Source organism: Taudactylus pleione, unplaced genomic scaffold (assembly GCF_031769625.1).
Source record: "Taudactylus pleione unplaced genomic scaffold, aTauple2 ptg000286l, whole genome shotgun sequence".
NCBI lineage: Eukaryota > Metazoa > Chordata > Amphibia > Anura > Myobatrachidae > Taudactylus > Taudactylus pleione.
This window is the reverse complement of record NW_028284688.1, coordinates 2,757,710-2,764,420: the sequence shown is the minus strand read 5'-3', so window position 1 is coordinate 2,764,420 and position 6,711 is coordinate 2,757,710.

Below are 6,711 nucleotides of genomic sequence, written 5' to 3'. Positions count from 1 at the left end.
AGGGAGTGGAATGATAATCAGTGGTTCAAGTGTAGGTGACTTAGGTGACATGGTATTTTCAGCTTCCAATTACAAATATTTAAGCAATAATTGGTGTTGGCATTTAGGTGCCCCTATAGGTGGTGTAGTGTTTTTGAATGAGAGATAGCAGAATGGAGGTATCAGTACCAGTATTCATGGAACCACTAGTCTGCCTCCAACACTCAGCATGCCACTGATTGCCGGCCTTCCCAATTATAATCATTAACAGAACCCAGCTGGGCTCAGCCTTAGGCTAGAGATTACATAACAACTCTTTCAGGTGTTACAACTAACCTCCAGTACTGATGACTCATGCAGGGAATCACCCATCAATCAGCCACTTTAAGAATGGGCTTAGTGCAATCTTCCAGTGCCCGAACATCTACTGTGTTTTACATAGGAGCTCACAATCCAGTACTACAATCTTTGTATAGTTTTCTTCCAAAGTTGTTTAAACTCCAGTGTTCACTTTCCTTGACAGGAGCCCATCATTACCTGGATGGTGACGGGGGCTGGTCGGGGAAATGTAGATGTGCCAGTGTGTTTGAACACTGTTGCATTGGCATGCATAAATTAGCCACTACAATGCCGTATGCAGGTTGAGGACTCATAGCATGTGATGAAGTTAGCAATACCTTAGTAAAGTCAGAGCTTGTGCAATTGTGCGTGAGGCTGCGATGGTACTCGATTGTACCAATGGTTTTGCAGTATTGCTAAACATTCTGGATGTGTGGAACGTAAAGTGGGTGTCCTTTTGTTGTGCTGCAATAGCATAGCAATTGCAATGGATTAGCATACTATTGCAATTGTGATCGACAGTTAATCAGGCCTAGAGTCCAGTTGTTTTCATGGTGGAAAACAACTATACTGGGTCAAGACCTGGTCCTTACTGAGTAAAGTCCATATCCTCTTGCAGGGATTCCTGATAAGGTCCGGTGGGGGTCTTAAACTATGTGCCATTGTAATTAGTTGTGCCAATGCCATCTTTTTACAATTAGTTGCTCAGAAGATTTGTACTCTGTTACGCTTGCTGTCAGTTTTGAGCTCCAAATATATTGCAATATACTCTGTATGTCTCATTTCATGCTGCATACTATTCCTACAGTGCCAACCCCTCTATGCTCTCATTGCACACTTTGCGTAGTTCTCACAGTACCAATGCATCCGTGCCTCTCATTGCATGCTATACACTGTTCCCACAGAGCCATCACATGCTCTACATGTATCTTGTTACACACTATGGGTCATCACGAGTGATGTCAGAGGGAGAGATTTCGGCTCTGTGAGAGCCAAAATCTCTCTGGGGCTTGCGGCAATGAGACCCTACAACAAGGGTCTCATTGCAAGTCTGATGGTTGCGATGGTCTTGACCATCGCGACCATCTTCCTGTCCGCTTGCTATAGCTGTGGGTTGGAACCCACAGCTATGTGAGCGGCCAGGAGGCCACTCTAAAAGACAAGAAGGACGGCCCTGATTCAGAGCGAGTGCTCTGTCAGAGTGTCCAGCTCTGAATCAGGGCCTATGTAGTGTACAAACAGTAGCAACACCTCCATATACCTTTGGCACCTACATGCTGTTCCTACAGTGCCAACACTTCTGTGTACCTTGTGGCATGCTGAAAAAATCCCAAACTTTGTATACTCAGCTATACATTTTGGCATTATTGCCTACTATGTTAAACAACTCAGAGTATTCCATGGCTACCACCTTTCAGAGTATCACAGCTAGATTTTGGTATTTTCCCCATTGAAGTAAAATCCCAAGAGCTCACTTTTGCTCCTGAACCCAGTGAGATAACTGTCAATAATTTTGCTCAATATATTCCTCTTTGGTGATCTCTGCTGCCTTCCATGTGACTCTATCCTGACTCGATATTCTGCAGGAAGGATGACACTAAAGGAAAACATAGGGCTACACACTGTTACTCCAAACTGACAGATATACAGTCAGGTGCATAAATATTGGGACATTGACAGAATTTTCTTTTTTTGGCCTCTATTCACCACCACAATGGCTTTGAAATGAAATAAACAAGATGTGCTTTGACTGCAGACTTTCAGATTTAATTTGAGGGTAATTGCATCCAAATCAGGTGAATGGTGTAGGAATTACAACGGTTTCTATATGTGCCTCCCACTTTTTAAGGGGCCAAAAGTAATGGGACTATCAACTCAAAAGCTACATCATGGACAGTTGTGGGCTATTCCCTCATTATTTCATTATCAATTAAGCAGGTTAAAGGTCTGGAGTTGATTCTAGGTGTGACATTTGCATTTGGAATCAGTTGCTGTCGACTCTCAATATGAGATCCAAAGAGCTGTCACTATCAGTGAAGCAAGCCATCATTAGGCTGAAAAATCAAAACATACCCATCAGAGAGATAGCAAAAACATTAGGTGTGGCCAAATCAACTATTTGGAACATTCTTAAAAAGAAAGAACGCACAGGAGAGCTCAGCAACACAAAAAGACCCGGAAGACCACGGAAAACAACTGTGGTGGATGAAAGAAGAGTTATTTCCCTGGTGAAGAAAAACCCCTTCACAACAGTTGGCCAAATCAAGAACACTCTCCAGGAGGTAGGTGTATATGTGTCAAAGTCAACAATCAAGAGAAGACTTCACAAGAGTGAATATAGAGGGTTCACCAAAAGATGTAAACCAGTGGTGAGCCACAAAAACAGGAAGACCAGATTAGAGTTTGCCAAACAACATCTAAAAAAACCATTACAGTTCTGGAACAACATCCTATGGACAGATGAGACAAAGATCAACTTGTACCAGAGTGATGGGAAGAGAAGAGTATGGAGAAGGAAAGGAACTGTTCATGATCCAAAACATACCACCTCATCAGTGAAGCATGGTGGTGGTAGTGTCATGGCGTGGGCATGTATGGTTGCCAATGGAACTGGTTCCCTTGTATTTATTGATGATGTGACTGCTGACAAAAGCAGCAGAATGGATTCTGAAGTGTTTCGGGCAATATTATATGCTCATATTTAGTCAAATGCTTCAGAACTCTTTGGACGGCGCTTCACAGTGCAGATGGACAATGACCAGAAGCATACTGCAAAAGCAACCAAAGAGTTTTTTAAGGCTAAAAAGTGGAATGTTATGCAATGGCCAAGTCAATCCCCTGACCTGAATCCGATTGAGCATGCATTTCACTTGATGAAGACAAAACTGAAGGGAAAATGCCCCAAGAACAAGCAGGAACTGAAGACATTTGCAGTAGAAGCCTGGCAGAGCATCACCAGGGATGAAACCCAGCGTCTGGTGATGTCTATGCGTTCCAGACTTCAGGCTGTATTTGCCTGCAAAGGATATGCAACAAAGTATTAAAAAGTGAAAGTTAGATTTAGGATTGTTTCGTTTGTCCCATTACTTTTGGCCCCTTAAAAAGTGGGAGGCACATATAGAAACCGTTGTAATTCCTACTCTTTACACCTGATTTGGATGTAATTACCCTGAAATTAAATCTGAAAGTCTGCAGTTAAAGCACATCTTGTTTGTTTCATTTCAAAACCATTGTGGTGGTGAATAGAGGCCAAAATATGAAAATCCCATCAATGTCCCAATATTTATGCACCTGACTGTATGTACTGTATGTAAGTAAATACCTCCTCTAGTACAGCACCAGCTAAGGGGAACACTCAGTCATTATAAATGGTAAAGGACAGATATGGTTGCCTGCAGATCACTATTTTAAGATTTCTACAGTGAATGGATCCTGTTTTGGTTCCCCCCAGTGAAGCCTACTAAACCAACTTGTCCTTGGTGCGAGGATACTAAATGATGCTTTTACAGTACAGCAGGTTGCTACGGCCTTCACATTGTCAGATGTTTTAGGATTATAAGAAGATTATTACAGTTTATTGGTGGAGAGTGACAGAGCTTATATAAAGTGCAGGTACCTATTACTCTCATCTGCATAATACTTCATAATGTTTATATTTCTTTATAGGCATTTTATCTGTTGTAATATAGAAAAGATATTTCAAAAGTACAATATACTGATCAATGAAATAATTTTTCATTTCATTTTAATGCCTTGGGAAAATAACACAGTTATAAAGGAATGTATTCTTCTTGGACTTTCCAGTGTTCCCGTGACACAAGTTATTATTTTTTATGTCTTCCTGCTTGTGTATATGATCATATTAATTGGAAACATCTCAATCATTATTCTCATCCTATCTGATGCCAATATTCACACTTCAATGTATTTATTTCTTGGCAACCTCTCATTTCTGGATCTCTGCTTTTCATCTTCCACTGTGCCGAGGATGCTGAAAGATTTGATGTCAGTAAAGAAAACTATCTCTATGCTGAGTGTGCAGCACAAATGTAAAATTATCTCTCCTTAGGGGCAAATGAGTGCATTCTGCTTACTATTCTGGCTTATGACTGTTATGTAGCTATATGTTACCCACTACATTGTACTACAATCATGAGTAAAGCGGTTTGTGTGAGATTAGCCATGGGTACATGGATATGTGGGTTTCTCTTCTCTATTTCTCATGTTTCTTTTACACTTAATGTAAATCATTGTGACAATAATGAAATTAATAATTTCTTATGTGAAGTGCCGGAAGTATTATCACTGGGTTGTGAAAATATTTTGGTTGATGAATTTATTATTTTTGTTGTTGGTGTGGTTGTTATTATGATACCAGTGACATTTATTGTAATATCTTATCTGCAAATAATTGTATGTATCTTCTAAATTAAATCTGCAGCTGGACAGTGAAAAGTTTTATCCACCTGTGGGTCTCATGTATTGGTTGTGATAATTTTTTATGGCTCAGCTATGGCTGCCTATATGATACCTAGGTCAAGTTCTCTATCACGTACAAACAAATTCATTGCTGTTTTTTACCTTATAATTACACCAACGTTGAATCCTTTGATGTGTAGTATTCGAAATAATGATGTAAAAGCAGCCTTTAAAAACAAAAATAGAAATGGTTCAGCTGCTTTAAATTGAGGGGTTAGATTGATTTTGCTTTTTAAAAATGTTGGTATTTGGTTTTACATTTACAAAATAATTTTACAATAAGAAAATCTATGGTATATACTAGAGATTTGCACAGACCCCAATATCTTGGTTGCGATTCTAAAGCTATTTTTATGCTTTGATTTTGGCATTACCACCCAGATTTATTTCGTTTTTTTAACTTTTTTTTTATTTAATTTGAAATGGTCAAAATAATAATGTAATTTGAAGCTGTTTTTCATCTTACATATCATTAAAATTCACTTTTAGTTATCTACAGTTAATATTTTAATGACCTAATAACAACTGTGAATACTGTACTTCCACTTGGTTAGTACTTTTTTAATCTCTACTAGTCAAATGTCAAGTGAGAAGAAAATGTAAGAAAGGATGCTCCCAATCCAAGCAATGATTTATAATGTCAATGAACACATCGGCTCTTGATTAAAGAATAAAGATCAAAATTACTTATAATTGGTATGATTTGTTACAAAAATAGCTATTATTTCATACACCACCTGCAATGGCAAAGAAAGGCTAAGATCATGGCCACTTTTGATTAGTAGTGGCCCTATTAGTTATCTTCCAAGTACGAGAAATACCAGTGCAAAAGCAAATTTCCCATGAGTAGTCATGAGTCACCTCTGAAATGGCCACAATTACACATGAAGATAATCTTGAGGCTGAAGTAGAAATAGTGAGTTCACAGTATCCTGAGGAGAGTCCAGAGGAGTCTGTGAGTGCTAAGAGTAAGTCTGACATTAAAGATACTGACTCTGTATTTATAGATCAGCTTCCTTCAACAATTTCTCATCCATTTGGAAAGTAAAGATAAGAATAAATAATGATGGCTTATATATAGAAATTGTGGATGTTACTTTGGAAGATACTAATGTGCAGTGGTATAAGGGTAGTACTGTTGGATGTGAAAATGATGAGAAATATGAGGATGAATGAGTTAAATTTGAACAAGATACTTAGGAAGGTTTTGATTGTGTTGAAGTAAGGCAACACCCAGTAGTACTACCTTATGCCCACAATAAGTGCATTGTTATGTCTGGGAAAAGACAAAACAGTCCACCTAAAGTATGTGGAAATATTTTAACCCCAACCCAAACAACATATGCCAAATCCTATGCAGCTTTTGTCTTGCCAAACTAAGTATAGTTAAAGATAATAGGCTCCTTTTCCCTTATACTTTATTTGCAGCAAGTTACTTCAAGTGGTTAATTAAATGCTGGAAATTCATGTTTAGAAGCAATAAATCCATCAACAGTTACCAGCAGCATGGATAGTTCATGGACATGCACTCCTCAAATCCCATATCTTCATAATCATCAATCTCATTAGGAGGTAGTCTTGTTACCACCAACCTGTAAATGTTCAGAATAACTCTTCTAATGCAATTTATGATCCCCCAAGAAGAATAATTGCTCACTAAGACTGCTGCTGACTGAAGCATAGTTTATTTGAAATTATAAATGTCTGTGAAATAATCATTTGCAAGATGAAGCAAGTATGACAGCCAGCATCCTGCTGCACTGAATATCGCTAAAGCCTAGCTTTAGTGATATTCAGTGCAGCAGGATTCTGGCTGTCAGCATTGTTAGAATTGAATCTACATCTAATTTCCACCATCAATGCATTCGGTGTTTGCAGATAAGTTGAGCTCATGTGTCCATACTACCAAATTCT